Source organism: Callospermophilus lateralis, unplaced genomic scaffold, assembly GCF_048772815.1.
Source record: "Callospermophilus lateralis isolate mCalLat2 unplaced genomic scaffold, mCalLat2.hap1 Scaffold_43, whole genome shotgun sequence".
In the NCBI taxonomy this organism is placed as follows: domain Eukaryota; kingdom Metazoa; phylum Chordata; class Mammalia; order Rodentia; family Sciuridae; genus Callospermophilus; species Callospermophilus lateralis.
Window position 1 is genome coordinate 12,548,220 of NW_027514380.1, and position 17,187 is coordinate 12,565,406.

A 17,187-nucleotide genomic window follows, 5' to 3' on the forward strand; every position below is an offset into this window, starting at 1 on the left:
CATGGACAGAAAGGCTGCTACAGACTCTGTAAACAGTTGGAAATTTGGAATTTTGTACCATTCACAAGTTCCATTACATGGAGAACCCAGGAAGGATTGCCCTTTTGGTGTTTATTCAAGGTCAAAAAGCATGTAGGTGATAATTCTGAAACTAAGAAACTAAACTACCATATTTGTAAAATAATTTTTTAGTTGTTGGTAGACTTTATTATTTTTTATTTATTTATATGTGGTGCTGAGAATCGAACCAAGTGCCTCACACATACCAGGTAAGTGCACTTCTTTGAGTCACAGCCCTATCCTCTACGTTACACTGTATTATGAATACTTTGTCTCTCTGTCTTTCTCTCTCTTTTTTTTAAAGGTAGATCCCAAACTGCATCTTCTAGTTTCAAAATAAAGGATTCAGACTATGATCTAGGGAGAAAAAGAGATTGTGACCAGGAGATGACAACCAGTCAGCTCTTCCCAGTGGAGCCTGCTAGAGGAAGAGGGCTGCACAGTGGTGCTGTTGAGAGATTACATCTTGGGAATCTTGGTGGCTTAAAATGGGATATCTTTGAAATAGGTGCCTTAAAACAGAAAGATGCAGCAGCATCAGGACAAGGAGGTCAGGAGTTCCCTTATAAGTATTCACTGTATGAAGGACTGTAGCAGAATGACTGGGTATATTAACTTCAGCTGCTGTGACAGCCCCAGAATTACAAAAAGAAACTACCATTTCAGGACTATTTCTAATGTCCAAAAACATGGGGACTTAGAGCAGCAGGTGCACTCTCTTCTACAACAGTAGGATCCAGTTGTTAATGAAATGGAAATTTCCTGAGCTCTCAGATATACATGTCCTCCATAAATACTAGTCAGTTTTCTGCCAATGAACATTGGGCAAGCTGGACATCAAGGTGCTGCAGAGCAGCCCAGGTCCCCACCCAAGCAGCTCTGGATGAGGGGTCTAAAGAGGTCTAAGACTGGGCCAAAATTATAACTGAAGAAAAACATGGCATTAAATTTTAGAGAGCTATACACATAGGTCATTGTGTAATTAATCACAAGGGTTAAAGTCAAAGAACTCTCTAGAGTCTGTACCTCAGTTACTCAGTTCAGGTGAATTCAACATACATCTCTCACCACTATATAGGCCATCAACCATAAAATATGTAAAATCTCTTCAAAACTAAAAAGTGCTATTAATTAAATGGATCTCACAGACATCTACAGAATATTTCATCCATTGACAACTGAATTCATTTTTACCTCTGTGGCATATGGAACATTCTCTACAATAGATCATATTTTAGTGCACAAAGCAAATTTCAGCAAACACAAAAAATAGAGATAATTCATTTCATCTTATAAATATCTTATAAATTTCATCTTATAAAATAATAACTATAAAATTATAAATTAATGACAGGATAAAAAGAAGAAACCCTCTAACACATTAGTATTCAATAATATACATTTTAATGAGAAATTAGTCACAGAAGAGTGCATGTAGGGGAGAAATTAAAAAACAATTCTTAGAAACAAAAGTGTTAAAGTTTATATATGAGGTGTTCTCCAAAGGCTCAGGTATGAGAGAATGCAAGAAAATTTAGAAATGATAAGGTTATGAGAGTATCAACCTAAACAGTGTATTAGTTCACTTGAATGGATTAAATGAGTGGTAACTACAGGCGGCTAAGGTCTGGGTGGAGGAGGTAGGTCACTGGGAGTGTGCCTTTGTATTTTGTCCCTGGTGAATGGAGCTCTTTCTTCTTTCTGGTGGCTATGTCGTGTACTGTTTTCCTATTGCACATTCTGACATGATGTTCTGCCTCATATCTGGCCCAAATAAATGAAGTTGGCCATCTATGGACAAAGGCCTCTGAAACCATGAGATCCAAATAAAATTTTTCTTCTCTAAAATTGTTCTTGTAAGATCTTTGGTCACAGTGATTAAAAGCTTATGACAAAAAACAGAGACGCAATATACTAAAATCTCTGAGACAGAATGAGGGAAGTTCTAAGAGGAAAGTTTTGAGCACTGAGTCCTACATTTAAAAAATGGATACCAAATAAATAATCTAATATAATACCTCAAAGCCCTAGAAAAAAGAACAAGCTAAAAATTAGTAGAAAACAAAAAAATTATTAAAATCAGAGTAGAAATAAAGAAAATTGAGACTAAGAAGTAATAAATCTGATCAGTGCAATAAAGAGTTGATTCTTTGAAATGATAAGCAAGAAGGATAAAGTCATAGCCAAACTAATCAAAAGAAAGAGAGAGATAACCCAAATTAACAAAGCTACTAATGCAAAAGTAGATATCATGATAGACACTACTGGAATCCAGAAGATCATTGGAAAATATTTTGAAAATGTATACTCCATTAAGCTAAAAGATGTCAAAGAAAGTGACAAATTCCTAGAGACCTTTGACCTACCCAAATTGAACCATAAGAATGTAAAACTTAAGTAGACCAATATGAATTCATGAAAATGAAACAGCTATTAAGTCTTTGAACAAGGGAACATCTATGACCATATAAATCCTTAGCTGGGATCCGTCAGACCTTTAAAGAAGAAGTAATGTTATACTCCTCAAATTTAATTCCATGAAATAGAAAAGGAGAGAACAGTACCAATTCATTCTGTGAAGCCCAGTATTATCCTAATAGCAAAACCAGACAAAGACACATCAAGAAAAGAAAATTTCAGACCAATATCCCTGCTGAACATGGATGCAAAAATTCTTACTAAACCACACTAAAAAAATCAAGAACATAGTGTGTATCCTAATAAAGTTGGTTTCATCCCAATTATTCAAGGTGTGTTCAAAATTTGTTAATAAATAAATGTAATTCAGCACAAAAGAGAGTTAAATAAAAAAAATACATGGTTATCTCAATAGATTCAGAAAAAGTATTAGACAAAATCTACTACCCATTTATGTTTAAAACACCAGAAAAAAAAGGATCAAAGGAAGTTGCCTCAACATTTTAAAAGACATCTATTTCTCAACAGTGAGAAACTTGACTGCCACCTTTCATCTTTCATTTATTTGACTTTACAATTCCAATATACCTGAATAATCTTTTGATTTATTTTAAAATTCTGGTAGCTACCAATATTCAACTTAAATAACAGATTCTTAGCTTCAACAGACAAATATAAAAATCATAAATTTTTATTTTCACACTTAATTTAAAAAAAATCTTCATTCCTGACATATCTGCTTCAGTGTATGTCAAACAATTAGCAAACTATAGAAAGGCAAATTTAGTGTCAGTATGATGGTCATCATGAGAGAAAATTTTACTCACATAGAATGAATTTTTTACATCTATAGAAAATTCACACTGTACTAATAAGTATAGTCAGAAATATTAATATTTACAGTATTCAAAATTAAATAGCTATAAAATATTTTCCATGATACTATAAGACAAAATAAACTTACTACAATAAGGATATTTCTGTATTGGTAGGCATTTAATTAAAATCATTTATTATCTTTTGTGCAATGGGAAAAAAATGTGTACTATGAAACCCCTAACCAAAAGAAAGCTCAAGAAGGTCTAATAATATGAAAGAAAAAGAACCTCAAAACAGAACTATGTGAGGTAGCACACTACCTGATGAAAAGAACAATTCCAGAAGTCTTAACAATCCTAAATTTGCATGTTCTCCCAAATTCTTTAAAGTACATGAACACATAAAATGATAGATCTCTAAGCACAATACTTAAAACCCAATGACAAAGATGAAGATTTCAATAGCACTTGTTCAATAATTAATAGAAAATTTACACAGAAATTCAACAATCCATAGATGGTAATTTTTATGAAATAATCAGAGAACTTGAACTAATTGACATTTACAGAACGAAAGTCCACCAAAAACAAAAACAGCAACTCTTAAATATACACAGAATATTCAACAATCTAGACAACAGATAAAACAAACATCAAAATGTATAACTGTTGATATCATACAAGTTTTGTGTTCAATCTCAATGGGGCTTGGGTAAATAGCTCAGTGGTAGCTCAGTAGCATACTTAAAGCACTGGGTCCATTCCTGGGCAACATGTATACACATACACACACACAGACACACACACACACACACACACACACACACACACGAGAAAGAGAGAAATAATGCATAACATCCCTAATATTTGGCAATCAAACAGCATAACTCCAAATAATCCAGGAGTCAAAGATACAAAAAGAATTTTTAAACACTAGCTGATATAGGTAAATTATATGGAGTGCATTTATTTAGTGTTGAGAGGAACATAGTAGCATTAATTGTTTCTATTAGAAAAAAAATAGTTTCAAAATAATTATCCAGAGCATTCACATTGAAAAGAAGAAAAAAATCAATCTATGTCAAAATATAATAAATATTAAACTCAGAATCAGCGAAATAAAAGAAAATGAATGAAGAAAATTCAATGCGAACTTGGTATTAAAAAAAAAAAAACATATAATTGATAAATTCCTAACCATACTAATTGAAGAGGCGGGCAAAAATTGTCAATATCAGGAATAAAAGCAGAGCACCTTGAATGACCCCATCCATATTAACAGGAAAATAATATAATGCTACATAACTTGATCCTCAAATTTGACAATTTTGTTCAAACAGATATATTCCTGGAAGTAGATTTTATATTAATCATTTTAAATAAAAAGGAAACTTGAATTGGCAACTCTCCTTGCTCAGTTTCCCAATAATTGGGATTACAGATGTGTGCCACCATGTATTGTCTTTGTCTAATTTTCAAATCAATTTTATTTTGAATAAGAAATGTGTGAAATTATATAAAGAAAACGTAATTTTATTTGTATTAATACATATGAGTAAGTATACATACCTTCCTAAAAGATTCCTGTAAGGAAAATATAATTTCCTGCTTGTACTGCAGCCAAACAGCTCTTGATAGCAGGCTCTGCCCCCACCAGTCTTCCAGCAGCGCCCAGAAGCTCACCACCAACCTTTACTACAGATACCAAAGTCAAAGTCCACCCTCGAAAACAAGAGAGTGTGAGCAGCTACGGTATATGGGTGGATGCCATTGGTTTACTGTTATGCTAATAAGGGTTTGTAAAAAGTAGCAAGACTATTGGTCCAAATTTATAAAGTGCGCATGTCACCACGCCCCTTGATGAGAAACCGGAAGTGAGGGCAGAGCGTGAGTCCTTTCCAAACGACCATTAGCTCAGCCCCCCTCACGTTCCTTGTTGCTTCCTGAGAGCAGAAGCCTGACCAGGTCCGGGAGCAGGAGCCTTCAACACCGCCCCTGGAGCCGCTGCCTATGCTGGAGCGCCAGAGGAGATCCCGCCACCGGAACTGCCGCAGTCTGAGCTGTAGCCTCCAACGTAGCTGCCCAAGCTGCAGCCAACGCTGTCTCAGGAGCCAACACTGCGGGGAACCAATGATGCCGCTGCTGCCGCCCTGAGCCAACACTGTAGCCTTCAGAGCACAGGAATCTGTAGAGCCAACGCCACGTTGGAGCCGCTGTTGCCGCCACCGGACGATGCTGCAAGAGCACAGGAACCCTGGCAGCCAATGCAGCATCAAGAGTGTGGGACCCCTTGGGGCCAGAGCAGGAAGCCGCTGCGGCCCCCAGAGCACAGGAACACCTGGAGACAACGCTGCGCCCCCAACACAGGAGCCGCTGCTGCCAGAGCACGGGAGTGAAAGCTCCTGTAGTCGCCGCCACCAGAGCACCGGAACTGTTGGAGCCAACGCTGCGCCAGGAGCACGGAAGCCACCTTTGCTGCTGTTAGAGAGCGGGAGGGAACGCTGCTATAGTCGCCCTTTCCTGGATACTGGAGCCACCCGCGGCCGTCATCCACAGAACACAGGAGCCCAAGCCACTATCGCCGCTTTCAGAGTTCAGGAGCCGGCACCAGCACCTCCGCCTCCAGGAACAGGAGCTCAGCCCTTGCCAGAGCATAGGAACCACTGAACACAGGAGCCACTGCCGCCAGAGTTCAGAGCCGCGACGACAGGACCCTATCCCAAAGGATGCTGCACAAGGCTTGGCGGTGGTGGCTTCTGCAGCTAAGGCGGGCGCAAGGAAGGACAGCCCGATCACCCGCGGATTCCTGTCTTCTCCTCCAGGGGCAGAGACCCTGCAGAAGACTGGAGTGCCTTGAAGAAGGAGGTAGGTGCTGAGACACACTCAGGAGTGTGCAGGCTCCTTGGGTGGGGGGTGAGGATGGGGGTGGGAAGTGGCTTCTCTAGAGGTGCCCTGTGGCAGCAGGAGACACCACATTAGAAACCACTCATCCATTGGGGGCATCTACCTCCACAGGTCTGGAGATATGGCCTGCGAGTTTGGGGGTTGTGGGACTAAAGGCAAGAGGATACATCTGGTGTCTGTAAGTTGTGTGAAGGGGCAGATGTGGTGTGAGGATCACCTAGGTGGGGGGCATAGCTTAAAATTTCTGGGGCCCTGTTTTGTGGAGAAAAGGTGTGTGGGTCTTAGTGATCTTAAAGGAGAGACAAGCTCTTGGGGACAGGCAGGTCTGCTGTGGGGATGATGTTGAAAGAGATTTATAAAAGGATCCTAGCCTGCAGCAAAGGGGAGATGTTCAGTTTGAGGACATAAATACTCTCTCAGGCACCTCCACATTCTCAGTACTTGGAGTGATCTCCAGGAAACAGGAGGCCCTCTCCTGAGTGTCCTCCCCCATTTCTAGCCACACAAGAGGATGACAGACATGTTTCTGGTGCTCCTCTGTCCTGGGTCCACCTGGAGCTTATTCTGGCTTCTGGATTCATAGCCAACCGACTCCCAGGTGCCTGCAGATGTAGGGAGTGTTTATAGTTGTGGGGGCTCAGGGTAGCATTCCCATGTCTGGACCCAGAGTGAGTGGGTGCACACACATGGCTGTGAGGACATGTGGCTGGAGTATGCATATATTAGAAAGTATGTGTATATATGATTGTGTGTGAACTGTTTTTTGTGAGTTGGTATTTCTTTGATTCATGATGAGTATGTGTGAATGAATAAGGCTATGATTATGTGTGTATATGTGTGTGTGTGTGTGTGTCATGTGTGTATAACAATTGCCTTGTCAGCCCCCCATCACTCAGTCTGGCATCACCCTGCAGGCATTCTTGCATCTTACAAGTTGTCAGCCCAAGATGATGCATGGTTGTGTGTGCATAGGTGTGCACGTGTGTGTGTGTGTGTGTGTATGTGTGTATTGGGGGTTAAAACATGTAGTTGCAGAACCAAATACAATTAGGAATGCCCTCCCTGTGGAGGCAGACATCCCTCTAGGGCAGCCTGGAGACTGGGATCTGTTGCTGCCCTCTGCACAGGGAGCATGGGTATGTATATGTTGTTCGTATGTGTCTCTCTGTGTGGATTTTACCCTTTTATTTTATGAATCAGCTCCAGGATTGGTTGTACATTCTAGTGTTTTCCAATAAGGAACTTTGCAAGGAATCCAGGATCCCTTGGAATGGCCTAGAGGTTTTCTGATTATCCCTGTTTTATAAGGAAATTACAGGTTGGTTGAATTCAGAAGGGCATAATTGAGAAATGGCAGGCAAGAGAGTGTCAGCAAAGGTTCTGGGAGGGCTCTGGCTCATGTCCTGGTTCTAGCTTTGCCACCAGCTCTCTCAGATCTGTGTCCCAGTTTTTTCTCTTCTCTAGGACTCAATTTTCACATGCAAGATGCAATTGTCCTAATGTCCCAATACAGTCCTTCTCAGTGTAGCTTGGTTTAGAGGACAGAATATGGTGCATGCATTGCACATAGTGACCAGAGGTCTGGTACTCTTTCCTGTGGTCAGACAGGTTTGGGGTTGGAATGAGCCTTGTGTTTGGCTATAGACTGAGGCCTACTCATGCTCAGAGAGATCTGTAGTTGCCCTGCTTGGTGCCTTGGAGGGTCAGGGGCCTAACCTTGCTACATTGGACAGATCCGTTGAACTCTAGATCTGGAATCATCACCAAGTTACATATTGGTGGTGCTTTCTAAATTCTGTGTTGCTGGGGAATAAGAGTTTCCATTTACCAGTGAATAGTATGTACCATACTCTGAATGTACAGTAGGTTTATGAGGTGGGTAGTTTGAGGTTCAGAGGGGGCAATGACTTGATCAAGATCATCCAGTCAAGAATGGGAAAATTCAGGACTTACCATTCAGGTCTGACATCAGAGCCAAGCTTTTACTCACCCATCCATACCACAAATTCTTCCATCCCCTCCTACACAGTGCCACAAACTTGGAATGTGAGAGGGAATATTTTGTGATATATAGATGGGAATCCTGAGGCCTGGAGAGAGTAAGCAATGATTGGAGGACACAGGGCCAGTGGAAGGGAACTGGTTCAGATTTGCAATCTTTGAGCTCTCTTTTGAGCATGGGTTCCCCTAAAGGCTTGGTTTAAAAAAATAATATCTGTGTCCCCACAGCAGACCTCCTCCATATTTTTTTCCTTTGTTCACTTTCTTGGCAAGGAACATCTCTTCCAATGTCAGAGAGCCAGTTTTCAGTGGGTTAGATTTGAAAACACTTGTTTAGAAATCTGAGCACCAAATCAGGTTTTCCCTTTCCCCTTCCTCTGGTTTAAGAGGAGCCATATTCTTTACTGCCACAGCCTCACCATTTTTTTTCTGAAAGGGGGGTCTTAATCAGCTTGCAAGCTTGGCCTGAGTCCCTGAAGCCACTAAGGAGTTTGTATAGGCTATGAACCTGGAAAATCTGTCCAGTGCTGACCTAGTAAGCCATCAGGTCCCAGGACCAATGAATCAGCACAAAGTACTTCATCCAGAACTGGGTTCAAATCCCGGAGGCTTTCTTAAATGGTTTTAGAGGGTTTTGTGTCTGACATGAGCTTTATACTATAGGTGCAGCAGTGAACCAGACAGGCTCAACCCCTACCCTACTGGTGCTGACATTCTCCTGGAAGAGAGACCCTGGCAGATTCTCAAGAATAATTATGACAGTAATTACAGATGGCACTTGTCACCATAAGAGCACCAAAGGTGGATAGTGGTGTAACTTAGTGGTAGAGCATTTGCCTAGCATGCAGGAAGCCCTGGGTACCACCACCTCCTCAGAAAAAGAAAAGAGACACAAAACAGAAACACAGGAAGAATTGCACATGAATAGAGGATCAGGGAAGGCTTCCCTGAGGGTGTGATGTTGAAGAAGATGCTGGAAATATTAGTAGGCTTTTTATGTGGAGGTGTAAAGTAGCTAGAGAAGAGAGAAATCCATTCCAGACAGGGAACTATATGTGCCAGAGGCTTTGTTGTTTGGAGAACATGGTGAATTTGATGGAACTGAAGAAGCTGGAGCAGAGAAGATGGAGAACTGTGTAGGCTGTAGAGGAAGCAGATTGTGTGGTCTTAGTCTAAGAGCAAAGGGGAAAGAATAGAGAGAATTCTGGGAATATGGAGGGAAGGGAGTGGAGCTGAGATTGATGGCTCCTTCATTGTACTTTCTTAGCTAAGCGCTGTCTTTACCTTCTCAAGTATTAAGAGTGTGGGTTTATTCATAATGAGAGTGAAAATTACTTACATAGCTGGATAAACCATGTGAAAACACCTACCACATTTCCCTGAGCTTTTCCAGGGCAAGGTTATAGCTTTTCCTTTCTTCCTATGTGCCACTAAGCTAAAGATGATGCCTGGGTGACCTCAGCATGATTTCCTCTGTTTAAGTTCAACAAGCTCTGCCTTGGTTCTGTCCTGACTAGCACATACCCCTGACACCACTTAATTTTGCTTTGTTTCCCACAGTGAGTAGGGACTGGTTTCCCATTGCCATGACGACTGTCATTGAAGGAAGCAGCCAATTGATGCCAGTTGATAATGGAATCAAAGTGAGTACTGCCTTGTCTCCTGACTCTAGCTTGCCTGTGAGGCCTCTTAATTAGAAAGGAAAAGGCAGGGAGTTGAGTGTGGCAGAAGAGACCCATGGAGGAGGCAGGGAGATCAGGCAGGTTTTACAGGGAAGGTGCTTTCAGTTCAGTAAACTGGGACTATTGGGAGGCATGTCACTGCAGAGCCATCTGCACAGCTGCCTAGTGAAGTGTGTTTGGAGAAGTGAGCCTCCAGCCCAGGATAGGAGAGGTGGGGCAGTTCAAGAAAGCTGGAGGTGCACATTGCTTCCATGGGAGCTCCATGGTTTGGCTCTAACCCAGTCTTTCTTCGTGAACCAGGGCAACAGTTTTACTCCTCCCCCAATGATAGCTCACCAGATAATATGCAGGTCACCCATTAAATTTGAATTTCAGAAAAAGGGTGAGTACATTTTTAATATGTGTTGCTAAATATGGTAACCATACTCCAGAGCAAATTTTGCATTATCTGGAACATTTTGGTTTTCACAGCTGGGAATGCCCTGTCCCTAGATCCTGTGCATCAGATTGACATCAGAAAGTTTCAGATTTTTGATTCTTGGATTAGGGATGCTAAATCTGTACTGGTAAAATTGGAAAATCTGCTGTCAACTAATGCTAATGTACCCATGCCCACCATGCCTCTTCTAGCTAGTCCTATGTGTATATTCTCCTCTTGAGTAACTCATTCTTACTTCTTTTAAATTGTTTCTTATGCATGTTTGGGCTTCAGAGGAAATGTGGGGGCTGTGTCACTTAGCTGTGTTGTCTGGAATAAACTTATATGGTACTGTATTATTATTTCAATTCTATTTTGAAAGCCTAATGACATCTAAAGGGATATATATATATATATATATATATATATATATATATAGAGAGAGAGAGAGAGAGAGAGAGAGAGAGAGAGAGACTTTTATTCAGGAATAAAGAAAAATTATGTCATTTGCAGGAAAATGGATGAAACATGAGAACATTATATTAAGCAAAATAAGCCAAGTATAGAAGAACGGGGGACATCTTTTTTCTGTTATATGTTGAAGCTAGAGAGAAAAAATAGATGATGTGGATCTCATGAACATGAAAGGTAGACCAATAAATTAGATAAATGTCCAGGGAACAGGGACAGTTAAGTGAAATATTGTGGAATGAAATTAGCCAAATCATATTGTTATATTGTGTGCATGTTCAGATATGTGAAAATCCCATTCTATGTATCATAGTAATGGACCAATAAAAATTAAAAAAAATAGTACAAAAAATAATGGGAAAAAACATACCAACTCTAAGTCTGGTGACCTTTTATCCCTCATTCTGCCCAGCATGGTGATTTTCAGAAGAATTCACTGAGTTAAGGAGGGGATGCGAGTTTCTGGATGAAAACTTGGGCAGTCTGGACTTCTCACTGTGCCTTTGCTATTGCCATGTATAGAAGGTCTTCTCTTTCACTCTCTGTGATTTACTTTATCTCTCCTTCACTTTGTATATCATGAAGTGGCCTATTATCTTTATCTTTTTTGTTTCTTCTACAGAATTAGTATTAAATTCAACTGAAGGAAAAAACATATCATTTTGGAGAAGGATGTGTTGGGACAATTTGAAGGAAGTGGAAGCTAGTGTTCAGAGTGAAAACTTTTCATGGGAACATAGGCTGCCCCCAGGATTTTGGAAGTTTGCATATATAGACTTGACTTCTGCACTGGTAGCAGAGACTAGAAAGTAGAAGCGGTGGCATGTTCATTATCTAGGTGGAAGGCCAGAGATCAACCACAAGGCTGCAGCTTCTCTGTGAAAATTGTATGCTTTAGTGTGGCTGCCTGAGCTTCTGATTATACATCTGGTTTGAGGTGATGGCAGGTAAGAATAGGGGAATAGACTTCTAATTATAATTTTTGCCATTTTGGAAAACTTGTGAACCATCTGGTGTTCCAACCTTCATTGTTTGAGGAGGCATCAAAGTGTGGCAATGAATTACCTTTTATGGATGAATTCTAAGGAATTCACTTATTTTATTTAATAAATAAAATAAGTGCATTTATAGATTATAAGCACCATAAGACAGTGATAGATAAGGTGCTCTGAGATTTGAGTGTAGAGATCCCTTATGTTTGGTTAGCATTGCCCAGATATACTTTATTGGAAGGGATATATTAGAGCCAGGTTGAACTTAGTAAGTGCTATATATTGAGCCTTTTTAGTACCTATTATGTTACGTTTTTTAGATTCTAAATATTTTTATCATTTCTCAAACTACATTTTCTCCTATTTTTGTGTACTTTATAATATTACATGACTGGTATTGTATAGTTCCTTATTTTCTACCTCATTTGTCATATTCATGGAGATTTTCATTTGAACTGTTCCAAAGGAGCAGACTTGTGCACTTGTAAAGGTTTGAGAAGAAACTCAGCACAGATGGTGAGCTTGATGAACTAAAAATTCTGAAGAATGTGACATCAGGACCCTGTAGGGAACCATACTACCTTTAACATCCAAGTACACCAAAGTACTAAATTTCTGGGAGGGCAGAGGATGCTGCAGATTTTTGTTTTCTACTCATTGATTTCTTTCATTTCAGTTGGTGACGACTGAGCTGCTTCAGATAGGAAAAACTTTGAGGCTCCCCTGGAATGAGTAATCAGCTATCCTGACTACAGACTGAACCTCTCGCCCCTAAGGATCCCCAGCAGTAGGACAAGGAAACAGAATCTGTCTTAGCAATGGGAGAATTGAAATACCAGTGGAGTGGCTATGGAGTTGGAGAGCAGCACTTAGTGTGAGGGGACTAATTCTTCTGGTGAACTGTTAACTGTTCTCCTATGTTTTTTAATCTAGAATTAGGTGTGGTTTCTTCTTAATTCATAAATATATTGTGCACAGCTGATTAATTTCCTTCAGAAAATTGAACATCTTTTAATAATTTCTATTTTTAAAAGTTTGTATCTTTAAACAGCAAGGCATATGAAACCAATTACCCAGATTTTGTTCCTTGCATGGTGTGGTTTTTATTTAAAGCTCAAGTCCCATTTGTCTGTTTTTTTTTTCATGTTGCCTTACCCATTCATTACTCTTTGTGACTGAATTCATAATCAAAAATTTCTTTCTCATTGATCTTTGTAAATAATAATGATGATGATGATAGTAATAATAAACATAATATTTCTAGTTTTAAAAATACAGAATTGTTTCAGCAGCAAGCTAATTGCTACTTCATGTTTCTAGGGGTGTCCTCTGCAGTTGGCCCACATGGTTTTTGGTCCTTTGCCAGGTGATGAAAAGTCAAAGAAAAAGTTTATGTGAGAGAAGAAAAGTAGTGTATATGAAAACTACATGTCCAAGTTTCAGACGGCTTAAAGAGAACATTACTTATCCAGGTGAGTAAAAATACTGGTTTCTATTTCCTGAATATGTGAAACAAAAGCAATTCATTGTTCACTGTTTTTTTTTTGTCTGTGCTTTCTGCTTTGAGATGATCACGTAATTGAGATAAAAAGAGCTTAGAATTTTGGTTACAGAATTATACTTACATAGAGATAGGGTAAGAACAGTATTCTGCCATGCTAGTTCTTTTTCCTTTCTTTTAACATTTGCTTTTGAAGTGACTTTTTGCTGACATTAAAACAAAACAAAAATCTGATCAATATAACAGCTGTCATTCCTAGGAATTGATAAGTGATTTTTCCTGGTCTATGACATCATAAGACTCTGCAGCCAGAGCCTCCCCAACATGTGGGGACAGTTGTACTTTATAGATGGGGAGAGGAATTGGTTCCTGATATGAGCTCACCCTGTGAAATGTAGACCACTATAAATAAGATTTTCAGGCATGGTGTTGTACACCTGTAATAACAGTGGTTTGGGAGGCTGAGGCAGGAAGTTTGTGAGTTCAAAGCTAGCTTCAGCACCTGCAAGGTGCTAAGCAACACAGTGAGACCTTGTCTTTAAATAAAACTCAAAATAGGAAAATAAGGCTGGATATGTGGCCAGATATGTGATATGTGGTTGGGTGCACCTGAGTTCACTCCCCAGTACCAAAAAAAAAAAAAAAGATTTTCATAGAGAAACAGAGTTAATCTGCTTTTAGATATAAACTTTCTTTTGTAGTTCTGGTTGGGTGAGGTAAAAAATAACTAGTTAAGAAAGGATATTTTAATGTTGTTGGAGAAAATTAAGTATATTAGATATAATTTGAAACATTTGTTCACTATTGTTTATCATGTTCTTCTTTTTCTTCAACCAATCCAGAGAAAATAAAATTTCACTAAGAGATTTTGTGATTTTCAGAAACAGGAAAACCAGCAATAACACATGATTATGTACTTGCAGTTTTGAAGTTGTTGTTGTTTGGTTTTTAATAAATAGTTCTCACATCAAAGGACACATGGAATTTTTTTCTTCACAGGTGCAGTATTGGGAAGTTGTTATAGAAGATGTTGGGAGAGATGAGAACATGATAACCATGTTCAGAAGGGGCTTCAGTTTGCGGCAGTGACCAAGGAGAAATCAGGAGGAAGATTGAAGAATTGGCTGTTTGAGATCCCAGAAGCACCATGTCAGAGTTCCTCCTGCAGTATAATATTGGTATGAATTATTATTTATAATAATTATTATTATTATAAGAAATCCAAATCTAGGAAGACACAGGTCAGGATGGAGTAGTTTCTAGGACCCTTTATTAAGCATGAAGTCAGCTGGAAAATACGTGGGTGAACATAAAGGATGAGAAGAATAAAGGTGACATTACAGTACAATGCCCAGTCATTCAGAAGGGAGAGAGATGGCACTTATAGCATTAATAGCAGGAGCAATAGTAGAAGGTCATCTCTACAGATAGTAATTAATTAGCTCAAGAAATGTTTCCTGACAACTTAGTAAACACACATATACCAGTGAGCAGGGTAGGGGAAGTAGGCAGAAAAACTATAGTAATGCAAAAAAAAATTACAGATTGTGTTAATTCTTAATAGAGACATAAGAAAGATGAGAGAGGATAATTGGAGGGAGCCACTTTTTCTAGAGTGGTTAGGGAAGGCTTCTGTGAGAAGGTTCTCTGAGATCCAAAGGGTGAGAAGGAGTCAGCCATTTTAAGCTTTTGGAGAGGAATATAGGCAGATATCAGCAAGTGGAAATAGGGTTGATGTATTGAGGAACAAGAAGGAAGGCTGTTGGAACAGAACTGAACAGAGGGAATTACTACATCGGAATAGTGGAAGAGTTAGCATCCAAGTCATGGAGGGTCTCTAGGAGTTGAATTTTATTCAAAAAACAATGGGAAGTCATTGAAGGGCATTAAGGAGGAATAACATGATCTGTCTGTTTCATGTCTTAAAAACATCTCCCTGCCTATTGGGAGACGAATAGACTAGTGTAGAAGCTGGGAAAACACTTAGGAAGCCATTAAAGTAAACGAGGCAAGAACATTCAGAGACTTAAACAAGGGCAGTGGCATGAAGAGGGAGGTAAATAGGTGGATATGAAGTGATTGCTGACATGACATTCTGACAATTAAATGTGGAAAGTTAGGTAAAGGGAAGAAGCCAGGCTGACTCAATGGATGATGTAGTCATTAACCAAGACAGGGAAGATGGAGGATTAGAACATGGTGCTCACCTGTGCGGAGGCAAGGAGGGCAGATGGATAAATGAGTGAAGAGGCCCTGGTGTTGACTATAGCAAGCACATAGGCCTTGCAGTGATTGAGTTCTGAGACTCTAGCCAGCCCATGTGGGCTTGAATGTAGTGTGACAGTGGCAGATTACTGACCCTCTCAGTGCTTTAGTTGCCTCCATGCAAAAAAAGAACATAATAGTCTCTACTTATTACTTGTGAGGGTTAAATTAGTTCATAGTGATAAAACTGTCAAATCATTATGTGGCTTGGAGGACACCTATGGAAGTGGTACTTGAGATTGCTTTTATTATTGTCAGAGAAGCATCTGTTATTCAGCTCAGGTGGTTGCTGCCATGTGGAGATAGCTGTACACAGCTGCTTGTAGATTTTAGTAGTTTTTTAAGATAATCTGGAATACTTATTTTTATGTATGAAATTCTTCAGCATGTTCTCAAACTTCCCATAAGTCAGATAAAACATGTTTGTGATTGCCAAGTTATGCAAATGGACCCAGTTATGTGGCATTTTTCTATAATACCATTTGGTTGCTCAGGCAGGCAGGGATGAGAAGGACAAGCTGGAGTCAGTTGAGGGAGGGCCTTACTTGTTAAGTGTAATAGGAAGAGTGTACTCAAAGCTCAGGATTTGTGAGGGTAAGAAATGATGGCAGGTAATGTCACCTAGTCAGTGAAAAAAGGAATTAACCATCATGGGAAGATAGCAAATAATAAAAATTTGGCCAGACTATTGCTTGGAGGTTTTAGTGAAACTAAAGGATTGTTGAAGTGGAGTTTCTACAGTAAGTGAGTTGGAAGGACAGAAGATTGTAATCAGAAAGAGTGATGTTTGGCTTGTATTTGGAAGTAGGGTTATTAGTGATGATGACAGAATACAAGTGGTATACATGGGAGAATGGCTGGGGTGGGTGGAGAAGGTACCTGGGATGTTGGACGCGGGTTGCTCAGTCATTGATGTGTACGTGAAGCCACCCCCGCCCCAATTTATATGAGTGGGGATAGAGAAGTACGCAGTGAGCTACCAGTCAGCACACTAGTTAATTGGGGCTGTGGCTAGAAAGTTTGAAGAGGCAACAGTAAAGAAATGTACCAAAGAAATGATATGAACTTCAAGTGACCTGGAGTTTTATGAAAGTGAATGGAGCTAAAAATAATTTTAAAGCCATGTTATGAAAGTAAGGAGGAGACAGTCTTCTCCTGGTCCCTGAGAGCACTCAAGGAAATTGGTGACATCATGGGACAGCTAAGTTTGAAATCAGTATGGAGTTGCAGGAGCAATAAGACCAAAGATGGAAGACATAGTATCCTTACTGGTTGAATTTCAGTACTAGAGGAGGGTTTGGGAGACAGATGAGAGATGGAGGACTGGGTGAGTTTAGGAATGGTTAGAGAAACAGGAGAATAAGTCTTACACTTCTCCAGTTAAAACAGAGATTGCACTGGATATGTCTTCTAGGCAGATTTTTTAAATTATTATTTTTAGAGTTACACAACACTAGAGTGTATTTTGACATGTTATGTATACATGGAGTAGAACTTATTCTAATTAGGATCCCATTCTTTTAGATGTATGTGATGGGGAATTTCACTGGTGATTATGAACACAGGAAAGTTATGTCTGATTCATTGTACTCTCTTTTTTGTTCCCATTCACCCTCTCTTCCCTTTATTCTGACGTAAAGTTTTTGACAGATTGTGC